General features: G+C 42.9%; 1 long non-coding RNA gene across 1 annotated transcript in view; it reads left to right on the plus strand.

Moving 5' to 3' along the window:
• LOC135780050 (uncharacterized) overlaps window positions 1-17,400 on the plus strand; it is a 494,904-nt gene extending 477,504 nt beyond the window's left edge. The window contains exon 2 of the long non-coding RNA XR_010544933.2: window positions 17,155-17,400. This is a non-coding gene — a long non-coding RNA (uncharacterized lncRNA). The remainder of the gene's footprint in view (window positions 1-17,154) is intronic.
• Window positions 17,401-19,768: the final 2,368 nt, after the last annotated feature.

Below are 19,768 nucleotides of genomic sequence, written 5' to 3' on the forward strand. Positions count from 1 at the left end.
TCATTTTACTCAGACATCCAATCAATTTATCAGGATAGTCCCAGAGCTATTAAGCCACGCCCCTAGCAACCACTTTTAAGCACCCTAGCAACATAAAATTCAAACAGTTTTATCTAGTCATCAGAACATCGTAGAATAACGGGGGTTGGATCGTTTTACTCGTGACTCGGAGGGTAATCACTGGCCACATCATTGGCCACTCCCAAGTCACGCCCCTAGCAACCAAATGTGAGCACCCTAGCAACAGAGTAAACAAAGCCTTATATCTTCGCATCAGAACATCGTAGAAAAACGGGGGTTGGACCGTTTTACTTATGACTCGGAGTGTAGCAACTGGTCACATCATTGGCCACTCCCAAGCCCCGCCCCTAGCAACCAAATACAGTACCCTAGCAACAGAGTAAACAAAGCCTTATATCTTCGCATCAGAACATTGTAGAAACACGGGGGTTGGACTGTTTTACTTGTGACTCGGAGTGTAGCAACTGGTCACATCATTGGCCACTCCCAAGCCCCGCCCCTAGCAACCAAATACAGTACCCTAGCAACAGAGTAAACAAAGCCTTATATCTCAGCATCAGAACATCGTAGAGACACAGGGGTTGGACCGTTTGACTCATGACTCAGAGTGTAATCACTATGGGATGCCAATTTTTTCCCTAGCAACCAAATACAGTACCCTAGCAACAGAGTAAACAAAGCCTTATATCTCAGCATCAGAACATCGTAGAGACACGGGGGTTGGACCGTTTGACTCGTGACTCAGTGTGTAATCACTATGGGATGCCAAATTTTTCCCTAGCAACCAAATACAGTACCCTAGCAACAGAGTAAACAAAGCCTTATATCTCCGCATCAGAACATCGTAGAGACACCGGGGTTGGACCGTTTGACTCGTGACTCAGAGTGTAATCACTATGGGATGCCAATTTTTTCCCTAGCAACCAAATACAGTACCCTAGCAACCGAATAAACAAAGCCTTATATCTCCGCATCAGACCATTGTAGAGACACGGGGGTTGGACCGTTTGACTCGTGATTCAGTGTGTAATCACTATGGGATGCCAATTTTTTCCCTAGCAACCAAATACAGTACCCTAGCAACAGAGTAAACAAAGCCTTATATCTCAGCATCAGAACATCATAGAGACACCGGGGTTGGACCGTTTGACTCGTGACTCAGAGTGTAATCACTATGGGATACCAATTTTTTCCATAGCAACCAAATACAGTACCCTAGCAACCGAATAAACAAAGCCTTATATCTCCGCATCAGAACATCGTAGAGACACGGGGGTTGGACCGTTTGACTCGCGACTTGAAGTGTAATCAGCAGTGGATGCCAATTTTCTCCCTAGCAACCAAATACAGTTCCCTAGCAACCGAATAAACAAACCCTTATATCTCCGCATCAGAACATCGTAGAGACACGGGGGCTGCACCGTTTGACTCGTGACTCGGAGTGTAATCACTAGTGGATGCCAATTTTTTCCCTAGCAACCAAATCCAGTACCCTAGCAACCGTATAAACAAAGCCTTATATCTCAGAATCAGAACATTGTGGAGACACGGGGGCTGCACCGTTTGACTCGTGACTCGGAGTGTAATCACTACTGGATGCCAATTTTTTCCCTAGCAACCAAATCCAGTACCCTAGCAAACGAATAAACAAAGCCTTATATCTCCGCATCAGAACATTGTAGAGACACGGGGGTTGGACCATTTTACTTTTGGGTTGGAGTATAATCATATATTGTCCCGAGAATTTTGCCACGGCAAGCACCACTTCACATTTTCTTCAGGAAATGTACCTATCTAGTTATATCTTATTCTTATGTCTGCACACTTTTTCGGCGCGTAACTCGTCCCGCACGGTTTGCCACAGTCCCATGAAAGAGGGCTCAAATCGACCGGATAATTAAGGAGAGGTGTGCTATGACTTTTATAAGCGATTGGGTGCAGGATTTTCGAAAGGGGGGCGAAAAACCAACCGAAAAATCCCATTGACTTAACATTGGGCCGAACTTTGACGGGTCATAGCTCCGTTTGAGGATTTTGTAGAAACATGTAGGTTACAACATTTGAAGAGGGTGATAGACTCTGTAAGAACATACATCACATTGGGGTGTAAGCTGCACCCCTGGGGTGTAAGAGGCACCCGAAAATTCCCATTGACTTATAATGGGGCAGGAAACATGCCCATATAAGGGAATAAAAAAGTTCCAGATGGGATATCTTCGCTTTACAATGTCGTAGAGACATGGGGGTGGGCTCATTTTACTCAGACATCCAATCAATTTATCAGGATAGTCCCAGAGCTATTAAGCCACGCCCCTAGCAACCACTTTTAAGCACCCTAGCAACATAAAATTCAAACAGTTATATCTCGACATCAGAACATCGTGGAATCATGGGGGTTGGACCGTTTTACTCATGACTCGGAGGGTAATCACTGGCCGCATCAATGGCCACTCCCAAGCCACGCCCCTAGCAACCAAATTGGAGCACCCTAGCAACCGAATAAACAAATCCTTATTTCTCCGCATCAGAACATCGTAGAGACAGTGGGGTTGGACCATTTTACTTGTGACTCAGAGCGTAATAACTTGCGACATCATTGGCCACTCCCAAGCCACGCCCCTAGCAACCAAATATGAGCACCCTAGCAACCGAATAAACAAAGCCTTATATCTCTGCATCAGAACATCGTAGAATCACGGGGGTTGGACCGTTTTACTCGTGACTCGGAGGGTAATCACTGGCCGCATCATTGGCCACTCCCAAGCCACGCCCCTAGCAACCAAATTGGAGCACCCTAGCAACCGAATAAACAAATCCTTATTTCTCCGCATCAGAACATCGTAGAGACACGGGGGTTGGACCGTTTTACTTGTGACTCGGAGTGTAATCACTGGGCACATAATTGGCCACTCCCAAGCCACGCCCCTAGCAACCAAATACAGTACCCTAGCAACAGAGTAAACAAAGCCTTATATCTCCGCATCAGAACATCGTAGAGACACGGGGGTTTGACCGTTTTACTTGTGACTCAGAGTGTAATCACTGGGCACATCATTGGCCACTCCCAAGCCACGCCCCTAGCAACCAAATACAGTACCCTAGCAACAGAGTAAACAAAGCCTTATATCTCCACATCAGAACATCGTAGAGACATGGGGGTTTGACCGTTTGACTCGTGACTCGGAGTGTAATCACTAGTGGATGCCAATTTTCTCCCTAGCAACCAAATACAGTACCCTAGCAACCGAATAAACAAAGCCTTATATCTTCGCATCAGAATATCGTAGAGACATGTGGGTTGAATTGTTTTACTTTTGGCTTGGAGTATAATCATATATTGTCCCCCGAAATTTGCCACGGCAAGCACCACTTCACATTTTCTTCAGGAAATGTACCTATCTAGTTAGTGGTGCTTGCATTTATGCAAGGCATCACTATTATTATTGCTCATACTTATTATTATTATTAGTGGTGCTTGCATTTATGCAAGGCATCACTATTATTATTGCTCATACTTATTATTATTATTATATCTTATTCTTATGTCTGCACACTTTTTCGGCGCGTAACTCGTCCCGCACGGTTTGCCACAGTCCCATGAAAGAGGGCTCAAATCGACCGGATAATTAAGGAGAGGTGTGCTATGACTTTTATAAGCGATTGGGTGCAGGATTTTCGAAAGGGGGGCGAAAAACCAACCGAAAAATCCCATTGACTTAACATTGGGCCGAACTTTGACGGGTCATAGCTCCGTTTGAGGATTTTGTAGAAACATGTAGGTTACAACATTTGAAGAGGGTGATAGACTCTGTAAGAACATACATCACATTGGGGTGTAAGCTGCACCCCTGGGGTGTAAGAGGCACCCGAAAATTCCCATTGACTTATAATGGGGCAGGAAACATGCCCATATAAGGGAATAAAAAAGTTCCAGATGGGATATCTTCGCTTTACAATGTCGTAGAGACATGGGGGTGGGCTCATTTTACTCAGACATCCAATCAATTTATCAGGATAGTCCCAGAGCTATTAAGCCACGCCCCTAGCAACCACTTTTAAGCACCCTAGCAACATAAAATTCAAACAGTTATATCTCGACATCAGAACATCGTGGAATCATGGGGGTTGGACCGTTTTACTCATGACTCGGAGGGTAATCACTGGCCGCATCAATGGCCACTCCCAAGCCACGCCCCTAGCAACCAAATTGGAGCACCCTAGCAACCGAATAAACAAATCCTTATTTCTCCGCATCAGAACATCGTAGAGACAGTGGGGTTGGACCATTTTACTTGTGACTCAGAGCGTAATAACTTGCGACATCATTGGCCACTCCCAAGCCACGCCCCTAGCAACCAAATATGAGCACCCTAGCAACCGAATAAACAAAGCCTTATATCTCTGCATCAGAACATCGTAGAATCACGGGGGTTGGACCGTTTTACTCGTGACTCGGAGGGTAATCACTGGCCGCATCATTGGCCACTCCCAAGCCACGCCCCTAGCAACCAAATTGGAGCACCCTAGCAACCGAATAAACAAATCCTTATTTCTCCGCATCAGAACATCGTAGAGACACGGGGGTTGGACCGTTTTACTTGTGACTCGGAGTGTAATCACTGGGCACATAATTGGCCACTCCCAAGCCACGCCCCTAGCAACCAAATACAGTACCCTAGCAACAGAGTAAACAAAGCCTTATATCTCCGCATCAGAACATCGTAGAGACACGGGGGTTTGACCGTTTTACTTGTGACTCAGAGTGTAATCACTGGGCACATCATTGGCCACTCCCAAGCCACGCCCCTAGCAACCAAATACAGTACCCTAGCAACAGAGTAAACAAAGCCTTATATCTCCACATCAGAACATCGTAGAGACATGGGGGTTTGACCGTTTGACTCGTGACTCGGAGTGTAATCACTAGTGGATGCCAATTTTCTCCCTAGCAACCAAATACAGTACCCTAGCAACCGAATAAACAAAGCCTTATATCTTCGCATCAGAATATCGTAGAGACATGTGGGTTGAATTGTTTTACTTTTGGCTTGGAGTATAATCATATATTGTCCCCCGAAATTTGCCACGGCAAGCACCACTTCACATTTTCTTCAGGAAATGTACCTATCTAGTTAGTGGTGCTTGCATTTATGCAAGGCATCACTATTATTATTGCTCATACTTATTATTATTATTATATCTTATTCTTATGTCTGCACACTTTTTCGGCGCGTAACTCGTCCCGCACGGTTTGCCACAGTCCCATGAAAGAGGGCTCAAATCGACCGGATAATTAAGGAGAGGTGTGCTATGACTTTTATAAGCGATTGGGTGCAGGATTTTCGAAAGGGGGGCGAAAAACCAACCGAAAAATCCCATTGACTTAACATTGGGCCGAACTTTGACGGGTCATAGCTCCGTTTGAGGATTTTGTAGAAACATGTAGGTTACAACATTTGAAGAGGGTGATAGACTCTGTAAGAACATACATCACATTGGGGTGTAAGCTGCACCCCTGGGGAGTAAGAGGCACCCGAAAATTCCCATTGACTTATAATGGGGCAGGAAACATGCCCATATAAGGGAATAAAAAAGTTCCAGATGGGATATCTTCGCTTTACAATGTCGTAGAGACATGGGGGTGGGCTCATTTTACTCAGACATCCAATCAATTTATCAGGATAGTCCCAGAGCTATTAAGCCACGCCCCTAGCAACCACTTTTAAGCACCCTAGCAACATAAAATTCAAACAGTTATATCTCGACATCAGAACATCGTGGAATCATGGGGGTTGGACCGTTTTACTCATGACTCGGAGGGTAATCACTGGCCGCATCAATGGCCACTCCCAAGCCACGCCCCTAGCAACCAAATTGGAGCACCCTAGCAACCGAATAAACAAATCCTTATTTCTCCGCATCAGAACATCGTAGAGACAGTGGGGTTGGACCATTTTACTTGTGACTCAGAGCGTAATAACTTGCGACATCATTGGCCACTCCCAAGCCACGCCCCTAGCAACCAAATATGAGCACCCTAGCAACCGAATAAACAAAGCCTTATATCTCTGCATCAGAACATCGTAGAATCACGGGGGTTGGACCGTTTTACTCGTGACTCGGAGGGTAATCACTGGCCGCATCATTGGCCACTCCCAAGCCACGCCCCTAGCAACCAAATTGGAGCACCCTAGCAACCGAATAAACAAATCCTTATTTCTCCGCATCAGAACATCGTAGAGACACGGGGGTTGGACCGTTTTACTTGTGACTCGGAGTGTAATCACTGGGCACATAATTGGCCACTCCCAAGCCACGCCCCTAGCAACCAAATACAGTACCCTAGCAACAGAGTAAACAAAGCCTTATATCTCCGCATCAGAACATCGTAGAGACACGGGGGTTTGACCGTTTTACTTGTGACTCAGAGTGTAATCACTGGGCACATCATTGGCCACTCCCAAGCCACGCCCCTAGCAACCAAATACAGTACCCTAGCAACAGAGTAAACAAAGCCTTATATCTCCACATCAGAACATCGTAGAGACATGGGGGTTTGACCGTTTGACTCGTGACTCGGAGTGTAATCACTAGTGGATGCCAATTTTCTCCCTAGCAACCAAATACAGTACCCTAGCAACCGAATAAACAAAGCCTTATATCTTCGCATCAGAATATCGTAGAGACATGTGGGTTGAATTGTTTTACTTTTGGCTTGGAGTATAATCATATATTGTCCCCCGAAATTTGCCACGGCAAGCACCACTTCACATTTTCTTCAGGAAATGTACCTATCTAGTTATTATTATTATTCTTCTTTTTCTGGACACTTTTTTGGCGCGTAACTCGTCCCGCACGCTTTGTCGTAGACCCATAAATTAGGGCTCAAATCGACCGGCTTATTGAGGAGAAGACTGCTATGACTTTTATAAGCGATCGGGTGCAGGATTTCCGAAAGGGGGGCGAAAAACCACCCAAAAAATCCCATTGACTTAACATTGCGCCCAACTTTGACGAGTCATAGCTCCGCTCGAGGATTTTGTAGAAACATGTGGGTTATAACATTTGAAGAGGGTGGTAGGCTCTTTAAGAACATGGATCACAATGGGGTGTAAGTTGTACCCCTGGGGTGTAAGAGGTGCCCAAATGTGTCCCAATGAAAAGTCAATGGGGCAAAATCCCATAGACTTACCATTGCAAAAATTTTGACGGGTCATAGGTCCGAGCCAGGATTTCATAGAAACATGTGGGTTACTACATTTGAAGAGGGTGCAAGACTCTGTCAGGACGTCCCCCACAATGGGGTGTAAGGTTACCATAGCAACCATTTTGGGCACCCTAGCAACCTATACCATAGACTGCCATAATAAAATGCCTGGATGGATATCTTTGCACCACAGTGTCATAGAGACATGGGGGTGGGCTCATTTTACTCAGGCATCCAATCAGTCTCTCAGGATCCTTACAGACTTACTAAGCCACGCCCCTAGCAACCAATTTTGAGCACCCTAGCAACATAAAATACAAACAGTTATATCTCGGCATCAGAACATCGTAGAGACACGGGGGTTGGACCGTTTTACTTGTGACTAGGGGTGTAACAATTGGGCACATCATTGGCCACTCCCAAGCCACGCCCCTAGCAACCAAATTTGAGCACCCTAGCAACCAAATAAACAAAGCCTTATATCTCCGCATCAGAACATCGTAGAGACACGGGGTTTGGACCGTTTTACTTGTGACTCGGAGTGTAATCACTGGGCACATCATTGGCCACTCCCAAGCCACGCCCCTAGCAACCAAATACAGTACCCTAGCAACAGAGTAAACAAAGCCTTATATCTCCGCATCAGAACATCGTAGAGACACGGGGGTTGGACCGTTTTACTTGTGACTCGGAGTGTAATCACTGGGCACATAATTGGCCACTCCCAAGCCACGCCCCTAGCAACCAAATACAGTACCCTAGCAACAGAGTAAACAAAGCCTTATATCTCCACATCAGAACATCGTAGAGACATGGGGGTTGGACCGTTTGACTCATGACTCGGAGGGTAATCACTAGTGGATGCCATTTTTTTCCCTAGCAACCAAATACAGTACCCTAGCAACAGAGTAAACAAAGCCTTATATCTCCGCATCAGAACATCGTAGAGACATGGGGTTTGGACCGTTTGACTCATGACTCGGAGGGTAATCACTAGTGGATACCATTTTTTTCCCTAGCAACCAAATACAGTACCCTAGCAACAGAGTAAACAAAGCCTTATATCTCCGCATCAGAACATCGTAGAGACACGGGGGTTGGACCGTTTGACTCATGACTCGGAGGGTAATCACTAGTGGATGCAATTTTTTTCCCTAGCAACCAAATACAGTACCCTAGCAACAGAGTAAACAAAGCCTTATATCTCCGCATCAGAACATTGTAGAGACATGGGGTTTGGACCGTTTGACTCGTGACTCGGAGGGTAATCACTAGTGGATGCCATTTTTTTCCCTAGCAACCAAATACAGTACCCTAGCAACAGAGTACACAAAGCCTTATATCTCCGCATCAGAACATCGTAGAGACACGGGGTTTGGACCGTTTGACTCGTGACTCGGAGGGTAATCACTAGTGGATGCCATTTTTTCCCCTAGCAACCAAATACAGTACCCTAGCAACAGAGTAAACAAAGCCTTATATCTCCGCATCAGAACATCGTAGAGACACGGGGGTTGGACCGTTTGACTCATGACTGAGAGTGTAATCACTAGTGGATGCCATTTTTTTCCTTAGCAACCAAATACAGTACCCTAGCAACAGAGTAAACAAAGCCTTATATCTCTGCATCAGAACATCGTAGAAACACGGGGGTTGGACCGTTTGACTCATGACTCGGAGGGTAATCACTAGTGGATGCCATTTTTTCCTTAGCAACCAAATACAGTACCCTAGCAACAGAGTAAACAAACCCTTATATCTCCGCATCAGAACATCGTAGAGACACGGGGTTTGGACCGTTTGACTCGTGACTCGGAGTGTAATCACTAGTGGATGCCAATTTTCTCCCTAGCAACCAAATACAGTACCCTAGCAACAGAGTAAACAAAGCCTTTTATCTCCACATCAGAACATCGCAGAGACACGGGGGTTGGACCGTTTGACTCGTATCTCGGAGTGTAATCACTAGTGGATGCCAATTTTTTCCCTAGCAACCAAATACAGTACCCTAGCAACAGAGTAAACAAAGCCTTATATCTCCGCATCAGAACATCGTAGAGACACGGGGGTTTGACCGTTTGACTCGTGACTCGGAGTGTAATCACTAGTGGATGCCAATTTTCTCCCTAGCAACCAAATACAGTACCCTAGCAACCGAATAAACAAAGCCTTATATCTTCGCATCAGAATATCGTAGAGACATGTGGGTTGAATTGTTTTACTTTTGGCTTGGAGTATAATCATATATTGTCCCCCGAAATTTGCCACGGCAAGCACCACTCACATTTTCTTCAGGAAATGTACCTATCTAGTTATATCTTATTCTTATGTCTGCACACTTTTTCGGCGCGTAACTCGTCCCGCACGGTTTGCCACAGTCCCATGAAAGAGGGCTCAAATCGACCGGATAATTAAGGAGAGGTGTGCTATGACTTTTATAAGCGATTGGGTGCAGGATTTTCGAAAGGGGGGCGAAAAACCAACCGAAAAATCCCATTGACTTAACATTGGGCCGAACTTTGACGGGTCATAGCTCCGTTTGAGGATTTTGTAGAAACATGTAGGTTACAACATTTGAAGAGGGTGATAGACTCTGTAAGAACATACATCACATTGGGGTGTAAGCTGCACCCCTGGGGTGTAAGAGGCACCCGAAAATTCCCATTGACTTATAATGGGGCAGGAAACATGCCCATATAAGGGAATAAAAAAGTTCCAGATGGGATATCTTCGCTTTACAATGTCGTAGAGACATGGGGGTGGGCTCATTTTACTCAGACATCCAATCAATTTATCAGGATAGTCCCAGAGCTATTAAGCCACGCCCCTAGCAACCACTTTTAAGCACCCTAGCAACATAAAATTCAAACAGTTATATCTCGACATCAGAACATCGTGGAATCATGGGGGTTGGACCGTTTTACTCATGACTCGGAGGGTAATCACTGGCCGCATCAATGGCCACTCCCAAGCCACGCCCCTAGCAACCAAATTGGAGCACCCTAGCAACCGAATAAACAAATCCTTATTTCTCCGCATCAGAACATCGTAGAGACAGTGGGGTTGGACCATTTTACTTGTGACTCAGAGCGTAATAACTTGCGACATCATTGGCCACTCCCAAGCCACGCCCCTAGCAACCAAATATGAGCACCCTAGCAACCGAATAAACAAAGCCTTATATCTCTGCATCAGAACATCGTAGAATCACGGGGGTTGGACCGTTTTACTCGTGACTCGGAGGGTAATCACTGGCCGCATCATTGGCCACTCCCAAGCCACGCCCCTAGCAACCAAATTGGAGCACCCTAGCAACCGAATAAACAAATCCTTATTTCTCCGCATCAGAACATCGTAGAGACACGGGGGTTGGACCGTTTTACTTGTGACTCGGAGTGTAATCACTGGGCACATAATTGGCCACTCCCAAGCCACGCCCCTAGCAACCAAATACAGTACCCTAGCAACAGAGTAAACAAAGCCTTATATCTCCGCATCAGAACATCGTAGAGACACGGGGGTTTGACCGTTTTACTTGTGACTCAGAGTGTAATCACTGGGCACATCATTGGCCACTCCCAAGCCACGCCCCTAGCAACCAAATACAGTACCCTAGCAACAGAGTAAACAAAGCCTTATATCTCCACATCAGAACATCGTAGAGACATGGGGGTTTGACCGTTTGACTCGTGACTCGGAGTGTAATCACTAGTGGATGCCAATTTTCTCCCTAGCAACCAAATACAGTACCCTAGCAACCGAATAAACAAAGCCTTATATCTTCGCATCAGAATATCGTAGAGACATGTGGGTTGAATTGTTTTACTTTTGGCTTGGAGTATAATCATATATTGTCCCCCGAAATTTGCCACGGCAAGCACCACTTCACATTTTCTTCAGGAAATGTACCTATCTAGTTATTATTATTATTCTTCTTTTTCTGGACACTTTTTTGGCGCGTAACTCGTCCCGCACGCTTTGTCGTAGACCCATAAATTAGGGCTCAAATCGACCGGCTTATTGAGGAGAAGACTGCTATGACTTTTATAAGCGATCGGGTGCAGGATTTCCGAAAGGGGGGCGAAAAACCACCCAAAAAATCCCATTGACTTAACATTGCGCCCAACTTTGACGAGTCATAGCTCCGCTCGAGGATTTTGTAGAAACATGTGGGTTATAACATTTGAAGAGGGTGGTAGGCTCTTTAAGAACATGGATCACAATGGGGTGTAAGTTGTACCCCTGGGGTGTAAGAGGTGCCCAAATGTGTCCCAATGAAAAGTCAATGGGGCAAAATCCCATAGACTTACCATTGCAAAAATTTTGACGGGTCATAGGTCCGAGCCAGGATTTCATAGAAACATGTGGGTTACTACATTTGAAGAGGGTGCAAGACTCTGTCAGGACGTCCCCCACAATGGGGTGTAAGGTTACCATAGCAACCATTTTGGGCACCCTAGCAACCTATACCATAGACTGCCATAATAAAATGCCTGGATGGATATCTTTGCACCACAGTGTCATAGAGACATGGGGGTGGGCTCATTTTACTCAGGCATCCAATCAGTCTCTCAGGATCCTTACAGACTTACTAAGCCACGCCCCTAGCAACCAATTTTGAGCACCCTAGCAACATAAAATACAAACAGTTATATCTCGGCATCAGAACATCGTAGAGACACGGGGGTTGGACCGTTTTACTTGTGACTAGGGGTGTAACAATTGGGCACATCATTGGCCACTCCCAAGCCACGCCCCTAGCAACCAAATTTGAGCACCCTAGCAACCAAATAAACAAAGCCTTATATCTCCGCATCAGAACATCGTAGAGACACGGGGTTTGGACCGTTTTACTTGTGACTCGGAGTGTAATCACTGGGCACATCATTGGCCACTCCCAAGCCACGCCCCTAGCAACCAAATACAGTACCCTAGCAACAGAGTAAACAAAGCCTTATATCTCCGCATCAGAACATCGTAGAGACACGGGGGTTGGACCGTTTTACTTGTGACTCGGAGTGTAATCACTGGGCACATAATTGGCCACTCCCAAGCCACGCCCCTAGCAACCAAATACAGTACCCTAGCAACAGAGTAAACAAAGCCTTATATCTCCACATCAGAACATCGTAGAGACATGGGGGTTGGACCGTTTGACTCATGACTCGGAGGGTAATCACTAGTGGATGCCATTTTTTTCCCTAGCAACCAAATACAGTACCCTAGCAACAGAGTAAACAAAGCCTTATATCTCCGCATCAGAACATCGTAGAGACATGGGGTTTGGACCGTTTGACTCATGACTCGGAGGGTAATCACTAGTGGATACCATTTTTTTCCCTAGCAACCAAATACAGTACCCTAGCAACAGAGTAAACAAAGCCTTATATCTCCGCATCAGAACATCGTAGAGACACGGGGGTTGGACCGTTTGACTCATGACTCGGAGGGTAATCACTAGTGGATGCAATTTTTTTCCCTAGCAACCAAATACAGTACCCTAGCAACAGAGTAAACAAAGCCTTATATCTCCGCATCAGAACATTGTAGAGACATGGGGTTTGGACCGTTTGACTCGTGACTCGGAGGGTAATCACTAGTGGATGCCATTTTTTTCCCTAGCAACCAAATACAGTACCCTAGCAACAGAGTACACAAAGCCTTATATCTCCGCATCAGAACATCGTAGAGACACGGGGTTTGGACCGTTTGACTCGTGACTCGGAGGGTAATCACTAGTGGATGCCATTTTTTCCCCTAGCAACCAAATACAGTACCCTAGCAACAGAGTAAACAAAGCCTTATATCTCCGCATCAGAACATCGTAGAGACACGGGGGTTGGACCGTTTGACTCATGACTGAGAGTGTAATCACTAGTGGATGCCATTTTTTTCCTTAGCAACCAAATACAGTACCCTAGCAACAGAGTAAACAAAGCCTTATATCTCTGCATCAGAACATCGTAGAAACACGGGGGTTGGACCGTTTGACTCATGACTCGGAGGGTAATCACTAGTGGATGCCATTTTTTCCTTAGCAACCAAATACAGTACCCTAGCAACAGAGTAAACAAACCCTTATATCTCCGCATCAGAACATCGTAGAGACACGGGGTTTGGACCGTTTGACTCGTGACTCGGAGTGTAATCACTAGTGGATGCCAATTTTCTCCCTAGCAACCAAATACAGTACCCTAGCAACAGAGTAAACAAAGCCTTTTATCTCCACATCAGAACATCGCAGAGACACGGGGGTTGGACCGTTTGACTCGTATCTCGGAGTGTAATCACTAGTGGATGCCAATTTTTTCCCTAGCAACCAAATACAGTACCCTAGCAACAGAGTAAACAAAGCCTTATATCTCCGCATCAGAACATCGTAGAGACACGGGGGTTTGACCGTTTGACTCGTGACTCGGAGTGTAATCACTAGTGGATGCCAATTTTCTCCCTAGCAACCAAATACAGTACCCTAGCAACCGAATAAACAAAGCCTTATATCTTCGCATCAGAATATCGTAGAGACATGTGGGTTGAATTGTTTTACTTTTGGCTTGGAGTATAATCATATATTGTCCCCCGAAATTTGCCACGGCAAGCACCACTCACATTTTCTTCAGGAAATGTACCTATCTAGTTATTATTCTTTTTCTTCTGAGACTAAAATTTCTAACTCTAACTCGTCCTAGAGCTTTCAAGCTACAGCCATCAAACTTTGGACAGACTTTCGGTCTGATCTGACGAGGTGTGCTATATCTTTTCTAACTGATGGGACCTTCCGAATTCCTAAACGGGGCGCTGAAACACCCCAAAATTTCCATTGACTTAACATTGAGACAAACTTTGACGGGTCAAAGCTGCGAGTGAGAAACTTGTAGAAACTTGTGGCTTACCACATTTAAGGAGGCTGACAGGCTGTGTAAGAACATACCTCACAATGGGGTGTAAGCTGTACCCCTGGGGTGTAAGAGGCCCCCAAATTTTCCCATTGACTTATAATGGGGCAGGAAACATGCCCATAAAAGGGAAAAAAAGCGTCCCAGATGGAATATCTTCACTTTAGAGTGTCTTAGAGACATGGGGGTGGGCTCATTTTACTCAAGCATCCAATCAGTCTCTTAGGATCACCCCAGAGATATTAAGCCACGCCCCTAGCAACAAAATATGAAGACCCTAGCAACATAATAAACAAAGCCTTATATCTCTGGATCTGAACATCGTAGAGACACAGGGGTTGGACCGTTTTTCTTGTGGCTTGAAGTGTAATCATTATGGGATGCCAATTTTTTCCCTAGCAACCAAACTTAGTACCCTAGCAACGGAATAAACAAAGCCTTATATCTCCGCTTCAGAACATCATAGAGACACGGGGGTTGGACCGTTTTACTTGTGGCTTGAAGTGTGATCATTATGGGATGCCAATTTTCTCCCTAGCAACCAAACTTAGTACCCTAGCAACGGAATAAACAAAGCCTTATATCTCCGCATCAGAACATTGTAGAGACACGGGGGTTGGACCGTTTAACTTGTGGCTTGAAGGGTGATCATTATGGGATGCCAATTTTCTCCCTAGCAACCAAACTTAGTACCCTAGCAACGCAATAAATGTTAGCTTCATGCTAGCTTCTTGCTAATCATGCTAGCTTCATGCTAGCTTCATGCTAATCATGCTAACATTATGCTAGCTTCATGCTAATCATGCTAACTTCATGCTAGCTTCATGCTAATCATGCTAACATCATGCTAGCTTCATGCTAATCATGCTAGCATCATGCTAGCTTCATGCTAACTTCATGCTAATCATGCTAGCTTCATGCTAGCTTCATGCTAATCATGCTAGCATCATGCTAGCTTCATGCTAATCATGCTAGCATCATGCTAGCTTCATGCTAATCATGCTAGCATCATGCTAGCTTCATGCTAATCATGCTAGCATCATGCTAGCTTCATGCAAATCATGCTAGCATCATGCTAGCTTCATGCTAATCATGCTAGCATCATGCTAGCTTCATGCTAATCATGCTAGCATCATGCTAGCTTCATGCTAATCATGCTAGCATCATGCTAGCTTCATGCTAATCATGCTAGCATCATGCTAGCTTCATGCTAATCATGCTAGCATCATGCTAGCTTCATGCTAATCATGCTAACATCATGTTAGCATCATACTAGCTTCATGCTAATCATGCTAGCTTCATGCTAATCATGCTAGCATCATGCTAGCTTCATGCTAATCATGCTAGCATCATGCTAGCTTCATGCTAATCATGCTAGCATCATGCTAGCTTCATGCTAATCATGCTAGCATCATGCTAGCTTCATGCTAATCATGCTAGCATCATGCTAGCTTCATGCTAATCATGCTAGCATCATGCTAGCTTCATGCTAATCATGCTAGCATCATGCTAGCTTCATGCTAATCATGCTAACATCATGTTAGCATCATACTAGCTTAATGCTAATCATGCTAGCTTCATGCTAATCATGCTAGCATCATGCTAGCTTCATGCTAATCATGCTAGCATCATGCTAGCTTCATGCTTATCATGCTAGCTTCATGCTAATCATGCTAGCATCAAGCTAGCTTCATTCTAATCATGCTAGCATCATGCTAGCTTCATGCTAATCATGCTAACATCATGCTAGCTTCATGGTAAATCATGCTACCTTCATACTTAAACATACTAACAGCCAGATAGCCTACTAAACTAAACTTATGTCAAACCGTTTTAAACGTTCAGGCTACGCTTTCTCAAGCCAACATAAAGTTTGTCTTCAAACTTTACTATCTAGTTTGCAATGTTGATCTTTTAATCGGGCAGGATAATGGATTTATAAAAAACCGTTAAGGTGAGTGTGTCTGTTGCATTTGTTAATGACACGGGTATAAATAAAGTTTTGTTTGACATTCAGCTACACTGTGACGGTCAGCGTTATTTCTCTAAATAAGTTTAGGTAACTTGTAAGTAAATTATTACAAAACTAGCAAATTATTGCATGCACATACAGTACAAAGTATGATTATTTATTTAGATTTCAGAATGAGCACGTTTATTGTCATTAATACTAAATATGCTGCAGTCTGTCTGCTGATCTGATACTGTCATAAAGATGAATGTATAATAACTGTTTAAAAAGCAAAATGTACAACTTTCAGTAAATAACTATTTACATGCTTTGGACGTTTGTGTTGTAATAAGGTAACTTCACATATAAAAACGAAGACGAGTAAAGTGATGTTTTATCATTAAAATCTGATAACGTCCATTGATTTAATAGAACGTTTGGGTATACCAACATGGCGGCGCGGTGGCTTCACAAGTGTGACGTCATGCGCAATCCAGTCATTTATATAGATCAGTGGTTAGGACCCACACAGACCACAGGGTGAGCAGTATAAATATACAGCCTGTATTTTTGGCCTATATCTGAAATTCTGTTGGTTATGTGTACAGTACAAAACACTAGCACCACCTAGCATCACAATTCATATGCCATATCATTACCCTAAAATTGTAAAGCTTGGTTTGGAGGTCTCCTTTTTCAAATACACAAATTCAACCTTGCCTCAAAAATTACGTATTGTGATAACAAATTACCTGTTCTTTTAACTAATATGTACCAACTTCAACTTTATTTGTATAGCACATTTAAAAACAACCAAAGTGCTTCACATAGTTAAGAACTACACATATTCACATCAACGTACCAACAACAACTGCAGAAATAATTTACTTGGTGTTCTTTTCTAAATGAGCTAGCCTACAATTTAGCCATGAGAAACACTCTTCGTTAGCTCACAGTTTTTCAATCTTAATTATTTTACTTTTTGATTTTGGCATCTCTTCAGCTCTCATGGTGTCATCCAAGTGTCCATTTGATGCATACTGAATGATATAATTTACTGTAAAGCAGGACATTTTTAGATACCAGTGGTGGACAGTAACGAAGTAAATGTAATTCGTTACTGTACTTAAGTAGTTTTTTCGCGTATCTGTACTTTACTCAAGTACTTTTATTTTGGGAGACTTTTACTTTTACTTTACTACATTTTAAAGTCAAATATCTTACTTTTTACTCCACTACATTTTGAAAATTCGGTCGTTCCTTTTTATTTATCAGTGGATAAAAAAACTTAACTGGATAAAATAAAGCTGCAAAAAAAAAAAAAATTGCACACGTGATGCGTCAAACCACCAATCAGGGTACAGCATGCGCTTTTGAACTTGTTTTGGTTGCCGCGCTGGTTCAGGAAAGCTACGCGAGTGCATCAGCCAGCGTATCGTTTGGAGAATAAAACTGCATTTAAAAACAACGGAGGAAATTACTTGACCCGCCACAACAACAATGGCCTTATTTACGCGAGTTTTTTAAGTCCTTGAATAGAAGAACAAGTCCTTCGTGTCTTCTCAGCCTGCCTCGAAACTGTGCTATTTCTTTTTACAAGAATACTCCTTCAAATCTAAGGAAACGCGTAGAGGTAAGGCATTTTTATTCTGGTTATATTTTTAAGTGAGCAATCTTAACAGTAGCTTGCAGAAAACTGTTTCATTGTGTAGTTAAAATATATACGATGTTATCATGAATGAATTTTAAGTAAGTTATGCAGGCTGGAGCTTTTTTTAGCCGTATAGTTAGCAGTTTCACTTAAATTCATTGAATTTGAAGCTCAGTGCTGTGTTATTGTGAAATGACAATCAATCGCTATCAACACTGTTGTAAAATATAAATGACATTTTGACTAGCCATGCAGTGTAGTTTGCTTAAACAGGCAGGTGGATCACTACATATTATAACTAATATTTTCAAGTTTTGCTTCCAAATATATTAATAGATTTATTTATGTATTACAATATACATGACATGCTAAAGCACATTAAATGTTTCTTAAATTATATTCTGTAAGGCTCATTGTATTTGCCAAAGGAAGGGAGACTGGTTTCTAGATATTTAATGTCTGAATCTTTTCTTTTGCAGAGAAAGCATGGTAGCCAACATTAAAAGGTATGTTACTGTAACATCATCAAGGAAAAGAAACCTGGAAAGTGAGGAGGCTCCATCAACCTCCAGATAGTAAAAGAAAACTCCTGTGAACCTGTGCTTAATTCAAGTTTTTACTACACTTAAACTGTTAAATTATTTAACAAATAAATCTTGAAATGAGACTTACTGCTCTCAAATCCTGTTATTTCATTTGTTGCTAAAGGAATTGTTTGGCTTTAAGGTTTTAGGCTTATGATCATTTTAATAGACATCAGTGTCTGAATAATTAATGTCCTTCTATTAATAGATAAGTGAGCCAAGAGAGTTTTTTCACATAATTTGAGTTTCGCGACAATATGATACAGACATAATAAATCACAGTACTTTTGTACTTAAGTACATTTTGAGGCAGATACTTTTGTACTTTTACTCAAGTAAAAATTTTAAGCAAGTACTTCTACTTTAACTTGAGTAATATTTTACCCTGGGTATCTTTACTTTTACTCAAGTACATGATTTGTGTAATTCGTCCACCACTGTTAGATACAGGGCAGGTCTTTCATTCTTTTTCCTAATTTACTTAATTTGTTAAATTAGGTGTGTTGGACATTCAAAATGCACACTGCAGTAAAACAACACAAAACTGATAAAATACAGTTAAATACAAATATTTACAATAAGTGTTTTAAAAACAAAAAGCATAAACAGAAACGAATCGAAGCCAGCAGATTAAATGATAATGAGCATTAGAATTTTTTTAGGTTCCAGCATAACAAAAAGTCACCTGCATTTATCTGGCTAATTTTGTGACAGACGGTTCGTGTTTTATCATGTCATCCTGTCATAGTTTTTTTAGGTGAGGGCTATGTGTATTTGACCCATTTATGCCTTCCTTAATTTTTTATGGCAAAAATTCAACAATGTTCCAATATTCCTGGATATAATAGCATGACACTGTTACAGATTTGTCTACTGCACAATCAATAAGTGAATATTGATCCATCAGTCTCAGCCAACATGCTCTCTTGCATTAAGATCTGGTGACTGTGGAGGTCATTGGCATATACAACCCCTGGCAAAAAGTAGGGAATCACCCCTATCAAAAGATAATCATTCAAATGTTTAATAGTGTAGAAAAAACAAGCACATATATGCCACAAAACAATTTTCACTCAACAATCCAAACTTCTGGCTGTATAAAACACTTAAAAAAATAAAGAAAGATAACTATAGTCAATAACAACAGATCAAAAAGAGGAAAAAATATGGAATCACACAAATCTGAGGAAAATTATATGGAATCACCATGCCCTTTGCATTTCTAAACCAAACACCTGTACTGTATCCAGGGGCGGATCTCCCTGCTGAAAAAACCAGCATACCAGCAAGACCAGCATATGTTGTGTTTTGGTGCTGGTTTGCTAGTGAACACCAGCTAAACCAGCATGAGCACCAGCATTAGCACCAGCTAAACCAGCAACAAACCAGCATTAGCACCAGCTAAACCAGCATTAGCACCAGCATCCCATGCTGGTCATACCAGCATATGTTGTGTTT

This window comes from Paramisgurnus dabryanus, chromosome 19 (genome assembly GCF_030506205.2).
Source record: "Paramisgurnus dabryanus chromosome 19, PD_genome_1.1, whole genome shotgun sequence".
NCBI lineage: Eukaryota > Metazoa > Chordata > Actinopteri > Cypriniformes > Cobitidae > Paramisgurnus > Paramisgurnus dabryanus.